This window comes from Dermacentor silvarum, chromosome 4 (genome assembly GCF_013339745.2).
Source record: "Dermacentor silvarum isolate Dsil-2018 chromosome 4, BIME_Dsil_1.4, whole genome shotgun sequence".
Classification (NCBI taxonomy): Eukaryota; Metazoa; Arthropoda; class Arachnida; order Ixodida; family Ixodidae; genus Dermacentor; species Dermacentor silvarum.
The window spans coordinates 12,390,211-12,404,408 of NC_051157.2; the positions used below are offsets into that span (position 1 = coordinate 12,390,211).

General features: G+C 48.8%; 1 protein-coding gene across 5 annotated transcripts in view; it reads left to right on the plus strand.

The window, feature by feature from the left end:
• Window positions 1–14,198, plus strand: part of LOC119449458 (trinucleotide repeat-containing gene 18 protein) — a 491,760-nt gene that overhangs the window by 417,009 nt on the left and 60,553 nt on the right. The window lies entirely within an intron of this gene.

A 14,198-nucleotide genomic window follows, 5' to 3' on the forward strand; every position in this document is an offset into this window, starting at 1 on the left:
CACGAGCGCGTCCGTTTCTCTCGGAGGCATCTGGTTTGCCCTCCGCATCCCCGTGTAACATGATCCGATGTTTACTTCACCCGCGCCATCCGGCTCGTGGTTGCCAGGCGCCCGAGCTAGGGGAAACTGGAACTCGCTAAACCGAAAATGCGTGCTCCCACTCTGCCGATGCACGCCGGGGGCGAGCGCTTGGCCCTCGCGGCACCAAATCACTCTGCGCGTATATGTGAACTATTCGCGACGTTATTCGGTACCGCTCAGTTCCATCCAATTTCATCTGCGAACAAAGAAATCTTCTCCGTGTGAACGCAATTTCAGAAGCATCCGATCCGGCGCATGAGTTGCACCAACAACCGCACGCAACAGATTCCTCAACATGTTTCCACTGTTGCGGCAACCACTTTCCCGCCGCGCCGAGCACCGTACTAGAATTCGCATCGTACCACGTTTCTCCGGCTTTAAGCGGGTTACACGTGGTATAATTGCGTGTGCGATCAGACCGTATGACTTGTCGTACAAGCAGCCGCATCCAAGATGTTTCCAGCAGATTGGCGTTGTCGGTTCAATTCCCACGGCCACCGATTCCAAAGCCTTTGTAACCCTGTCCTGATGCTTTTGTATACGGACAAGACGGACACCTGACTCTGGAACGCATAGCTGAAAGATCCGAGAACGGTTAACGCTATAGAAAACGGAGAAGCGCTAATTTCCTGTAATTTGAATGAAGAACACGCGTGTTATCCGCCGTTTTCTTTCCATGTCGAAGTGCAGCGGATTGTGTCAACACCCTCGCGAGGTACTTACCAAACGACAATTTCGTGACAGCCAAAAAGTGCGAGAAAATTTCAAAGGGAATGGATGACTGCACCTCATCGGGCATTGACGTTAGAAAGTGAATGACTGCTCTACTCACGCGTACTTTCAAATAAAGCGACAGTTCGGTCGAGTTGGTTTTCGCGTCTGCCATGACGCATTGCCTTTGTGCGAAATAACATGACACTAATAAGTAGTCATTTAACGGAGGTAATGACACCTGGGCGAGTTGGTATTGATTCATATTACCTGCGCGACAAAACGGGGACAAAGAAAGAACTTGACGACACAAGCGCTTGTGTCGTCTGTTCTTTCTTAGTCCCCGTTTTGTTGCGCAGTTAATATGAAGTGGTCGCTTGCCACGGTTGCTTGCGCCTTCGCCGTCCGTGTTTCAGTTCACTATACGTCTAATTTCTACCTAGCTGGGTCGTGGTTGTTCCAGTTGTCTCCTTAATCACATTTATATTCTTGGTGGAGATATCCATTATTCTCTGTGGAGAACCGACATCCCATGCCGGCTTCTCTCTTTATCATGTTTTACAGCCTGTTACGATTGTAGCCCAACAGTCTTTTCTCTTATAAAAAGCAGCTCCTTCCCCTAAAAAAAAATAATAAAAGGTCGCCTTGCTCTCGTTTACTTTTAACATTGCTACCTCTTAAAGCGCTCTAATCATTAATGCAAGCGTAGGAAGCTTCTAGGTGTCCTCGTCTTCTACGGTGTCGAAGGAAGCTCCAGTCTGTCTTCGTTTTTCGCGTGTGTTTGTTTTTCCTGAGCACCGAAGCATTTGCAAAGCGGGCAGACGCAATTTCTCCCGCTATTCGACTATCCACCTCCACTCAGACACGACCTGTTCATCAAGTCACCCACGCTCTTCCAGGCGGGATTTCCGTTAGCCAGCGTGGCAGGGAACTTACTTATCTGTCCCTTATTTCTTTCTACCTTTTCCTTTTCTTTTCTTTTTCACCCTACAGCCGGACTTTATTCCGAACGCCTGTCCGTTAAGCTTGTTGGGATTCAATTTTCTTTTCTCTTGTTTTCCTTCGCACGGGGCCCTCCCAGTTAAATTGAGTTTCCGCGCTAATGGAGACTGCCACAGTACGGCTTGCGCGTGCATATATAATGGCACCGGCAGGCACAGAGCCGTGCGCAAAGTTGTGAGAGTGTGCGTGAGCCTGTCGCCACACCAGCTGCAGTGCAGCTCTAAAGCTTGTCGCCAATTGAGTTTTGCGTCGCGCTGCGGGGTGCGTGGCGGCAACGGTTCTCGGACGAATTTAAACATTTATGGCCTGACAATCTGTACGACACGCGGCCGCTGGAGCAGGTCCCGCCTGTGACACGCTTTTTGTGGCAGCCTTCAACGGACAAGTGGAAATTTTACCTGCGCCAAAGAAGCGAGCGCACTTCGTTCTGACGCGTTTCTCTTTTCTTATCATTTTTTTTCTCTCGCAAATGCGCTCTTGCCTCTGGCAGGCGTGAACTTAAAACGCATTAGCGCAGCGTTGAAAACGCCGTTCTCTTCGAGAAGATTGCTGAGCACATTTTCTGCCTGTGTTCGAGGCTTCCGTTGCAGGCTTCTCTCTTATTGTTGCACCGGGAAAATGTTCAGCGAGGGAAGAAATCCCCGTACCTGATTTGCGACTGAAAGGATATAGCGTGGGAATATAATGATCATAGACAAATGAAGTCCATTGCAAGACGAAGACGCTCCACATTGCATTGCCTTTAAAACGAACTCATTTAAGAGGGAATCTCGGATAAGCTGTGCAGTTTAGGGGCTGTTGTTTAGATCCTACTGATTCTGTTTACTGTCGAGGCGAACGTCATATTGAACGAACAGATATTGAAGGATTTTTTTAGTGATCATCATCGAGAAAGCTTTCTGTAACTCTCTGTCGCCTGCCGACTTTGTTTTCTTTTCGTTGGAAATTCATCCTTCTGTCAGTCTAATATATGGCCGGTTACCTCATCTATGCGCATTGCAAACCCCGCCAAAACTCGGCCAAATTGCAGTCATTACACAAATTTTATCACCTTTTTTCTTTTTTCTTCTTTTTTTCTTTTAGTAACTCGAACTTGTAGTTTCCTAGTAACTCGAACTTAAGTTGAATCGCTTTGTCTTCCGCCCTATCGTTACGACTGCGATATTTCTTCCCATCGCTCATTACTTGCGGTAGTATAGGATCTTTTCATAGCTGAGTGAAAATATTTGTCAGACCTTGGATGTGAGTCTTCAATCAGTGCTTGAACAGTTGGCACATGTAGGTTGAAAACCAACCTCTGTTGCCCTGCGGCAAAGCATCCTCGAATTAACCTGAATGGCTCTGTTTGTGCTCTCTTTCTGATCGAGGGGGTCAAATAACGTTGGAAACTAAACCGCGCATTGCTTACGCTTTCAGCGGATTTGGTGACAGGATTCGATTATCCTTTTTTTTTTTTTGACATGTCGCGATGGTCTTGATTGGCGTGTATGACAAATGGCATCGCCATTTTCGGACCGCAAAGAACTCCTTGCTCCGTGCCACTGAACGCAGTTTCTGTAGTAACATGCAAGGGTTCCTCGGGGGCACAGAGCCTCACGTAATTTTATCGAATAGGTCTATATGGAGAAGCGGCCCTGTGTTTCCTGCTCCGGAAGCGCAGTCGTTCTTCTTTTCACAACCAGGCGACTCGTTCATCGTTAAGGCGAGACGTGGGAAATAAAAATAAATGAAAAGACACTCCTGATAAAACGCAGCTTGCAGAGGTGTGCGCCGATAGGAAGCACCAGTTATATACGCTCGTTCTGCTTCTGCCCGCCGCGAAAGATGGTTCTGCGCACTCGCGGCGCCCACGTGTGGGCTCTTCTTTTCTCCTTTGGCGTTGTTTGACTCGAAGCGGGCGCGTGTAGGCAAACACGCCACGCTGCCTCGCACAAGAGAGTGTGCATAGTATACCTGCAATCGCGTGAGTACTTACAAGCGCTGGGATTGTAATTACGGGAGTACCGGCAGCCGCCGCGCACGCTCGAGCGCTCCCCACACCGAGCGTCTGGAAATTGATAAAGGACCCAGCGCTCTCCCGTTCTTCACGCGGGCAGCCTCTGAAGAAAAACGAGCCGGTGCCTCCGCTGGCGCCGTCTGGGGACCGGTGAGAAAAGTGCGCTCGAGATAGCGCCGGCCCGGCTTCGGATAATGGAAATGGTGCGGCGCGCACATTATTCGCTCCAGACCATACCCAGGGGGGACCCCCGTTTGCCGTTGTGTTGTATTTTACGCGCGCGAGCGCGCGCTACGCGGATACATTCTTTTTCCTTGTGGTTTTGTCTTAGACCCGCTCTCCTGAGATGTATATTTGTAGCTGAACATAGAATCGCTTCTTAGGAAGATGAACTCTGGTCGATACGGGTGTATTTATGTGTCCGTGTTTGCCTGGTGGCCTTTATGTGCTATACCAAGCCTTTTGAGATCGGACATTCTTTTGTATAAAAGCTGCACCGCTGCTGGTTCTTGTCTTTGGCGCAGCTGAACGTGGTGCACTGGTTTACTTCTTGACCAGCGCAAGAATTTGGACGTTAAAGAGCGAAGACCGAGAGGGTTGTAGTAACGCTGACTCTCGGGCGAATCGATTTATTGAAGAGAAACAGCGTTAGACAACAGGAGGTTCTAAAGAGAGAGCACAGGACTTTCGTGGAAGAGCCGTTTTTGAAAAGAAAAAAAAAAAACTTTAGTGTCTTTCGCGTCGCTAAGTTCCTCCTATTTCTGAAGCGCTATAGTCTACGCTCTGTTGGTTTCGTTCGTTTATTGCAGCGTGTTCGTTCCCGCCGCAGCCTGTTTTATCGTTCCCTTACTGGCTGGCACTTCGTAGATTACGGGCCTACATGGTTTTGTTATGGTTAGTACACTTTATTCCAGGAGCTCTGGCCAAGTACCCCTTCTCGTTTTGATTCGCTTCCAGCGTGTTGCTCTGCTGTGCATCTTTACGGCTGATGAAGCGCAGAATCGTCGGAGCGGGCTTTTCAGCTCTGTTCTTCCGCAAACTTTTTTTATTTCCGCCATTGCTTTATTACTAAGGGTGATTTACAAGGATGACATTTATCGTAAACATGGTAGTTTGGCGTTGTGCACGTATAGTAACATAATGGGCCAAATGGATACTGTGACTGTCCCACTCTTTTGCTTAAAATAATGGTAATCAGCCGGGACCACAGTCTGAATTCTTTTAATATCACGCACTCTCTAGTAGCAAACAAATGTCGGTAAGTCTGACTCTGTCAGACTGTCTGTCTGTTTGTCTGTCCCAAGTCTGTTATCTGTTGTTATCTAAGTCTGTCCCTGTGTGTAACTTACACTCTACAAACTACGATCTCTTGTTTTCTGCTTCCTTGAGCCTCAGATCGATGGATGAATAAAAGATCACGTTCCCGAGCCTCACCAAAAGGTCGATCAAAGCACTTTCTGAATTTTGGAACACAACCTTAGAGGGTTATGATGGCTGAAACAAATAACTAAATAAAAACAAACATGCTCGTCTCCTCGTGCACCATACAACTACGCCTTTTTCGCTCCGTAACCCCGTGTGCTTTATACCTTCATCTCACGAAAAGTGTGCGGCGTGGCGGAAGCTGGCGTCAACTAATGAGTAGCCGAGCTAACGAAGTAGTTCATAAGCAAGGGCGAGTTTGAGTATGGTGATTCCTCAATAAACGAGTGGCGGCTACTCATGAGCGTTCGTTCGCGCGCTCAACTGCCGACACCAGTTGGCTAAATCAGCCCTTATCATCCTCAGTACTGCATGGATTTAGCGAGACAGGGTATATAAAGCTCTCTGAGGTTCAGCGCCGAATCCTCTCGTCTTCCATCCACATTCCCGAAGTGAAAACCGTTCGCTCCTTCGGGACGGGAAGATGAAGAAAAGCGTCGCACCCTCGAAAGGCGAGGCGGCTGGCTCCGAAACTGCGGCGCGGACTTTAGGGTGGTGTTCCCGCGCCGAGCTCTTCGCGAGCTCGGCCGCGCGACGGTGTAGTGGAAGAAGAGTTGTTCTGGCGCGGCGCCGTGATGGATGGCGGCCGTGCCTCGCTTCCGCCTCATTTCTCGGGAGCGCTCGTTTTAATGCGGTTATCTACCGGAGTGCAGCCAGCCAGAAGGAAATGCGATGAACGGCGCGCGGGCCGACTCGCAGGGCCGCGGCCACCCTTCCCTTCCCTCCCCGAAGCCTCCCTCGGGAAGCGGTGTGTGTGTGTGTGTGTGTGCAGAACCGGAGCGGAGATGATCTGCCTTTGCAACCCATTGGCGAGACGCAGTGGTCCAGGCTGCGATGAACGCGCATTGCAAGTCCGCCGTTACAAGGAACACTCTCATGTGCGGTTCTCACTTTTCCGGTGCTCTAGCTGAAAATGCCGGATGAAGCTGTGCCAATGCACTGCACAGGTGTGTAGGAAGGTGCCAGCGCCGCCAACTACATAGGGATCTTTGTACTCTGCACACTTGCGTTCCCTGTGCCAGTTCAACCGCGCTGTACATCCGAGAAGTGGAATCTTGTATCGAGCAGCGATTTCCTTTTTCCTTCCAAGGGATTACGAATCCTTCTCTTCGGATAGCACTATGGTAACGCAGAGACACTCTATTTTTCCTGACGCCGCCACACACACACACAATCTAAAGCCCCGCTGAGCGATCAAGTGATCACGAAGGCTGGTGCTTGCGTCTAACATCGTTTGCTTTGAATACCGTCACATCAGCCGCACGTGGTGAACCAGTTTCGACGAGAGATCCGGGTCCGGCCATTACGGCGCAACACCTTCATATGGGCGAGTTGTTTCGTCCATCACGGGGGGGGGGCAGTAGGGCAACAAAATAACCACACGGAGCAGACACAAGAACAAACCCAAGACGGGCGCTCTACTTACAAATGAATTTTATCGCACCCAGCCAACCGTAGTTATGGGCGCAATATTACCTCGCTACCATAGCAACCAAAACCTCGTCATGGAGCGAATGCCATATGGATATAGATAATGTACGATTTCAGTAGACACACGACAATATCGCCGATCGATGGGTTCTTATGGGCTACGCCGCCGCGGTCGTCGTTTAGTAATCACGCAGATGGAGGCTTGCCAGCGTGCCACAGTGGTATCATACCTATAAGCTATAGAAAAAAGCTTCAATGTTTTTAACCAAAAACGAAACCAGTATTAACGCGATGGTTGCACACAGACGGATGTTCGCCAGCGTGCCGCAGTGATCTCAGATATCGAACAAAGCTTCAACGTGCGTGTCGTTTAATTGTCCTCAGAGACACGCGTAATTTCAGGTTTGAAAAGTGAAAGGTTTGCAATTAAACGAACAGATCGTTCGCGACGAAGTCTCTACAAGACCCGGCAATTCCTCCAAGTTTATTTCCTGGTTGCAAGAATAATTTGCGGGCTATGTGTCGACTTGATATTCGAACTGCGCCTGTTCTTGCAGCAACATTCAGCGGTGCCGCGCATCTGCCTTTATTTTTTTTCTCGTCGTCGTCGTGGACTATTCTATGCGTTGCAAGCTTCTTTATTTTCTTTCTTGTTCGTTTTCTATATTTAGCGTTTCCTGGCTTTTCGTGTCAAGGCACGTTGTTTGAATTAGGCGGAAAAATATAGAGCTATTTTGACCGCGCTTCGCGCCACGTCTTCAGACAAAACCCACGCGTCTCTGACGCATTCGTTATGCTTTAGACGGCAGTAGAGATGCCTTTGAGCCAGCGCTTTTCTTGAGGTGCAGCTGTATGCGGGCCTTCCGCAATGCAGTTTAACCGTGGTCTCGCATGGGTTCCTCCCGTCAGTCGTCTGTGCTTAAGGAGCGTTGTCGTGAGAATTACGGAAAGATAAAAACATAAATAAAAAAGAAAGTACTTCAGCTATTCTTCCGGCTGTGAAATCATTTTCCGCAACAACAGCAGGCTCTCAAAGTGGACACCGCCATCTTCTCGAAAGTAATGTTGTTGTTGTTGTTGTTGTTGTTGTTGTTGTTGTTGTTGTTGTTGTTGTTGTTGTTGTTGTTGTTGTTGTTGTTGTTGTTGTTGTTGTTGTTGTTGTTGTTGTTGTTGTTGTTGTTGTTGTTGTTGTTGTTGTTGTTGTTTCCTTTGCGATGCACACAACCGCGGCCTCGTCCTTTACGGTAGTCCTTGTTGTGGCTTTCGAGGTACGTGCACAGACGCCACGACTCGCATTGTCGATGTGGCGCTTGAAATCCCGCACAAATTAACAAAGCGCCCAAGTCGCCTACAGAAGGAAGCAATGCTTGGCGCGTTGGTATTACGTAATAACTAAACATGGCCCGACAAACGAGGGACCAAGAAGTATGCACGACAGAAGCGCAGAACTATAACGGTGGTTTAATGACAGAAACACCGATATGTATACGCGTAGTACACACGCGTGTCAAAAACGCTTCAAGGAAAGCAGCCAAGTAATTAGATTCTGATCTGTGCATCATCACAGACGCCTTCGCAACACCCACACGTCACTCAATTTATCAGCTAATAAAGCTTCGGCTATCTCTTTCCGCAGTCTTATCTTTGTGTCTTGACAACACCTTCATACCTGATAGCAACGGCTTGCATTGCTTGATAGCAACGGCTTGCATTGGCATTGTAGGGATAAGTTATAAGACCGCCGCCCTTTCAAGAAACCTCAGTGATCTATAAAATAATTATTTAACCGTCGTTCTAATATTTCGCTTCCCAAAAAGGACAGGGGCATTTGATAGATGTACCACACCCTTTCTCTCTACTGCTGTATAGTTAAGTCCCAGTCGATTTTTTGCTGAAAAGAATATGTACGCCGTATCCGCTTCCTATACCTTTTTCATGGGGTGTGACATTGCTTGAAAGTAAGGAATTCTTGCAACCTGCTTTTCATTAGCGTGAATCTCCCGTGGAATGACACCCTCCGCTTCCAATTTCAACTTTTCAAAGTCCCTTCACTGAGTGAAGCCAATGTGATTCTTGGATATATATATATATATATATATATATATATATATATATATATATATAGTTGGATTGTTTAAGTCCTTTGAGTAGCATTGCAAATGCTCCAGTCATCCGATGATATCTTTCTTTACGATTTCTAACCGCAGACCGAAGGTCAGCCCGCTCCTACATTCGGACTCAATATCGCTGCTCACTTACGATGAGCCGTCGATAGGGACCCTGCGGTATGTATAGTAAACAAGGCAGCCGTACATAGGCACACATGTAAGAGCAGCGTGTTTGGTTGAGGAGTGCCTTTATCCAGCCGTTTTGTTTCAACACCGAATTTCTGCAATCAACAATGCACACAGTAAATGTTTGTGTGTTGCCTTCTTATCTTTGACCCCCGACTCGTCTTATCGCGCTGTAAGGCATTTACTGCGACCTTCCAATTATAGCTCTGACTTAATCTGTATGCGACTTAGCGATGGCTACGACCGTGTACTTTGGTAAAGGCTCCCGTGCGCGCGTTGTGCTGTGCTATGAATCCCGTCATTACAATCCTTTTTGTCCATTTTCATTCTCATCCAGCGTGGAGCAGTCAAGTCATGTGTATTTCTGATAATCTTCCTATTTTTGCTTCGGCCTCTAGGAAGTTTTAGCATACCGCTATCACCCCGCCGTTTCCACCACCGTATCTGCCAGCTTTGCGCGTGAAAGCGAATCCATGCCGCACATAAGCATGACGCGGCTTAGCTATAGCATCCGCGAAGCTGACGCGAGGTGGAGACGATAGTGATAACAGTAAAGTGGTCGCTGTGTAATATAGCTTTCTATTTGGGATAGTTAGCACACAGCTACCGTTCTACGCTTACCGCTACTGTTACCGCCACCTGCCAGCTTTGCGGGTGCTAACGCGCAAAACGGGTAGGTGGCCGAAACGGTAGCGGCAGAGCGGCAGCGGTGTACGAAAATTCTCTATTTTCTCTGCTGCGCACGTACGTAGTACACGCTTGAAGCTTTTGTGGCGCCGGCCGTGGCAGCAATCGTCGCACTTCCAATCCACGACTACGAGTCAATCCTCGTCCGTCGCTCCTGGAAAAGGGCCGCAGACGACGTGCCCGTCTCCCTTCGAGCTCTATCGCTCTTGGGCGCGTGTGTGTATCGGTTTCGAGAGGTGCTTCGGCAGATGCACACGGATGAATTCAGTTTTTTGTTCCTCGTCCCCGCGGATATATCTATCGCTCTGTCTTCAGCGAACCCGGATGAGACTCCGAGCTCATATTTTTTGTACCCTTCGTTTTCTTCTTTTTCGATTGCCTCAGCCGCCGGTGCCCTGTATTTTCATACGTTCCACCGATCTGCTCCGATGCTCGCATACCTTCCTGGTCCCCGTCCGCGCGCTCCGGGCCGCGCCCGCTGCACCGACGACGTGGCCGCAGATTTCTCGCTCTTTGCCTTCGGTCTGAGTGTTTTCGAAGAGCCCTGCCCCCGGCCTCGTCTGAATACACGCTAGCCAATGTCGCGGCGCGCTGAGATATATAAATATGCACAAACACGCGGAGATGAACACACCAGCAGTTGCGGAATGAAAATGGGACGCTATTTCGGCTGTCTCGTTGTATTGTTGTGGGGATTCGCGACCTTTCAGGGATGCGGAGCATATCACTGCCGCGTATTCGCCTTTCGTTTCGCTTCCGCTTCGGTGTCCCTCTTTTGCTGTTTGTTTTTTGTTTGTTTGCACGAATACAAACCGGATAACCTGGTGCATGCGATATAGAAACGATGTGTGTCAACAGCGAGCATCGCGTTATGTGGGCTTATGATTTTTCCCCCTTCCTTGTTTGTAAAAATCCGGGTGAGCTGCTTTCGGGGCTTCTGTGTTATGATTCCCGTTTGCAAATAAGAGAGCGGAAATCCCTCTGTGCGACGATATTATTATACCCAGACTGGCGCGCTTGTTTCGCTTCGAAGTGGAAGTGGATAAGAGGAGGTCGCGTCACGTCTGTTGATAAAACACCGCGAGTAATAGGCGTGCAAGTGCTACTGTCGAACTGCGCATGATAATATTTACTATGCCTCGGGGCGAGTGATGAAAACAGGGCTCCTCTTTTTCATTCTTGTTCTCTCTCTCTCTCTCTACAGCATGGATTGAAGCGCGGGCAAAAGCTTCCAAACAAACATTAACTGACTGCTGTAACAAAAAAAATATAGGTTTTCTTCTCTTTCTTTTTACTCGCAGTTGTGATTTCTGAACTCCACGTAACGTCCATTCGTAGGAAACCGAATCGCATAACTGTCATCAAGTGCTGAGCATTGAGGGTAACAGAGGGTCTTGATTTAGTGTTATTAACAACCAAACGAAGCCAACTGACAATGAATCCAATTAAGAAAAGCTACATGGTCATAACTTTACTATCTGTTGGCTTTGTTTGGATGTTATTGAGCCTTGCGGTTTGATGGTAACCTAAGTTTCTCTACGGTGACAACAGTCGATGACGAAGCGTTTTGACGTCTTGATCTCACTGACTTACATTCTACAGCTTCAATGGACATTTTGATCCAGGGAAATTTGGATCGACAGCCACTGTCCATTTCGCTGTGCCATCGTGATGTACACGAGTGTCGTTAAGATAAAGATACTTGCGCTGTATAAGAACTGACCGTGAGAACAGAGAGACAGCGGAAATGCAGGGAGGTTAGCCAGGCGGCACGTCCGGTTTGCTACCCTGCAGATACATGGTATGGTTGATATGAAACGCAAGGTATAATGCCGCATGGGTGCCTCGTGTCTTCCATTACGTAATTTAGCTAAATTTAGTTCACTTCTGGAGCCCATACACAACCTATACTTCGTTTCGCCTTCTACTGAAAAAAAAAATTAGTGGCCAGATCTTTTTTTCTCTTTTTTTTTTCTTTTTTCAAAGCCAACGTTTTCTTTCGTTCCTATAGTGTAGCCGGGGAGGGTCGGTTTTCTAACAAACCCGCCGCACCGGAGCACTGTTTACCTCTCGTCTCGTTCTCTTCTAGATTATTTATTTCGTAATTCCCTTTTCAGCGTCGGTCATACTTTATACGAGGCTTAGTAGCAGCTCGTCCACTCGATGCGAAAACGAGGACACGAGAACGTAAATGAATTAAAAAGGGGCTCGCTGTTGTTCGAGCGGCTTGAGTGAAAGAGAGAGAGTACGGCAGGCCATCGTCGTCGTCGGCACTACGACGCGAACGGCTGCAAACATTGCCCGTGGCGCTTGCCGCGCCAAACAAACGCCGCAAGCTTGACGGTGCCGCACGCGCACCGCGTCCGTGCGTTGCGTTGCGGTGTGTGTACGGACGGGACGAAGAGAAGGCACACGGGAATGGAGGCAGAGAAAATGGGGATAAAAGGGGGTTGCGGCTGAGCCAGAAGCGCGCTGCGCGGAGGCGCAGGTGCTCGACACCGCAGGCCGCAACTTCCAATTATTCTGGACGGCAAATTCAATGAGAGGAGGCCGCGGGAGACGCGGTTATCGTGATTACCGACGGCTTCCCCCTTCTCGCTTTGTGTATCCCGTGCTCCGTCCCTGCCTCCTCTTCTGAGGGAAAGAGCGAAATCGGGAGATCGGGTGTTCGTGCCGAGACCGGCTCGCGCATGCACATGGTGCGGGAAACAAGAGACCTCGCATGTTTGCCGAAACGCTCGCCGCCGATCGGTATAGGCACTGGCTCTCTGTCCTATAGACGACGAGGAGACAGACGCGCTCACCCAACTACAGCATGCCAGTTTATTGGAACAGGGCAAAGAAGGACCTTATTATTCGTGCACGGGGAATTTTACTCCGAGGCTGCGTTAACGTGTCAGGGATATAGCAACGATTTCACAAATCTTTAACAGAATAACGAAATTACTTTGTGGTGAAACGTTCCAGCGTGTTTGTATATAATCGGTGCGTTCCGCCGGTACTAACCCATGGGGCCGGAACTTGTAGAATAGCAAAGAAACTTGAAAAATAGCTAGAGGCCGCGAAACGAGGGTGGAAACGAAAGTGGTAGAGCAGATTGTGGTGAATGATATTATATAGTTAAGCCTAGCGAAACCATGGAGAGTTCGAAATCAGGTCACCTTTTAAGGTAACCTACTGGGTTGCAAATAAAATAAAATGCAATCTAATGTGGCAGTATGTTATATAGGATAATTTTGATTAGAAAATTCAGATTCTCAACGTGAAGTCGGCTGACGAACGAAAAGAAACTGCAGATCGCTGAAAGAAGCCTTCGTCCTACAGGAAGTGGAGGAAGAAATATGATGCTGACGATTAAATTTTTGATTCAATTTGGACATTTAGAAGAAAGGAAGTGCTGTTGGTCCAATACAGCCAAGCGCAATAATAACCGCGCATGAGACAGCCAAGTAAACACGTGGAACGTAATCGCTGCATGGTTTGGCGTGCCGTTTTATTTACTGGTAAGTGGATACACGCTTGGGCATCCGCGATGTTGCATATCACGCCGCATGTCAATTAGTTCCTTTACCGCGAGCTCCTTGGAGTCGGCCACGTACTTGCACTGCGCCTCGTTCGTTTTCGTACCCGGCGAACGACCAGAGAGCGCTGTTTGGTGAATGAGGACGATCGAAGTGCAGCGGATGTAGTCAATGTCGCCAATAAATCAATAGAGATATAGTGGAGAGTCCTGTCGCTGGCGCGCCCTGGTGGGCGATAAACGATGGGCTGTTCTATTACTCGGAGAGAAAAAAAAAAAGATAGAGATGCGAAGAACACATCCCCGCTGGCGCCGAGGTTTCAGTATAGCGAACACGACCAGCGAAACGTCCGTAAGTGGACGTTTTTATACGAGGCGGCCGTACGACGGAACGTGTTTGGAAGCAATGGAAGCAAAACGCGGCGTTTTCGCTCAACTGTCTCTCTCTCTCCTTGGGGTTGTTTGGGTGCGCGGAGAAAACAACCATCGCGGTGAGCACACAAGGCCCGCAATGCGAAATAAGCAGGAAGCCGTACTCGGGAAGCATTCCTTCTTTGCTTCTATTCCAGCGGCGAAATGGCCAATTTCGATATCCCAAAATAGCGATGACCGCAGCGAGTCCACTACGTCTGATCGGCCGGTGAATGGCGCTGGGAAGGGGGGGATGAGGCAAGACTGAGAAGAGAAAGGGCATGCGGTTTGAACGGCACCGTAGAGAGGAGAATGCAGAGCGGTGGAAGAGACCTACCATTAGGGAGGGAGCATCCAGGAGCGATAATCCAATTTGCTCCCGCGAACGTCGAAGAAAACGGCGTTCATATTCATCGCATACAACTGCGGGAGCGAAGGGCACGAAGCCCGCGCGGACCTGCTGCGATTTGGGGAGCGTTATTACTTTACCCGGCGAGGCTGCAGCGAGCCATGGAGTCGAGCATAATATGATGACAAGCGCGTGTTGCGCGTTTGTGTCCACTTTTAAAAACGCTGTACGTAA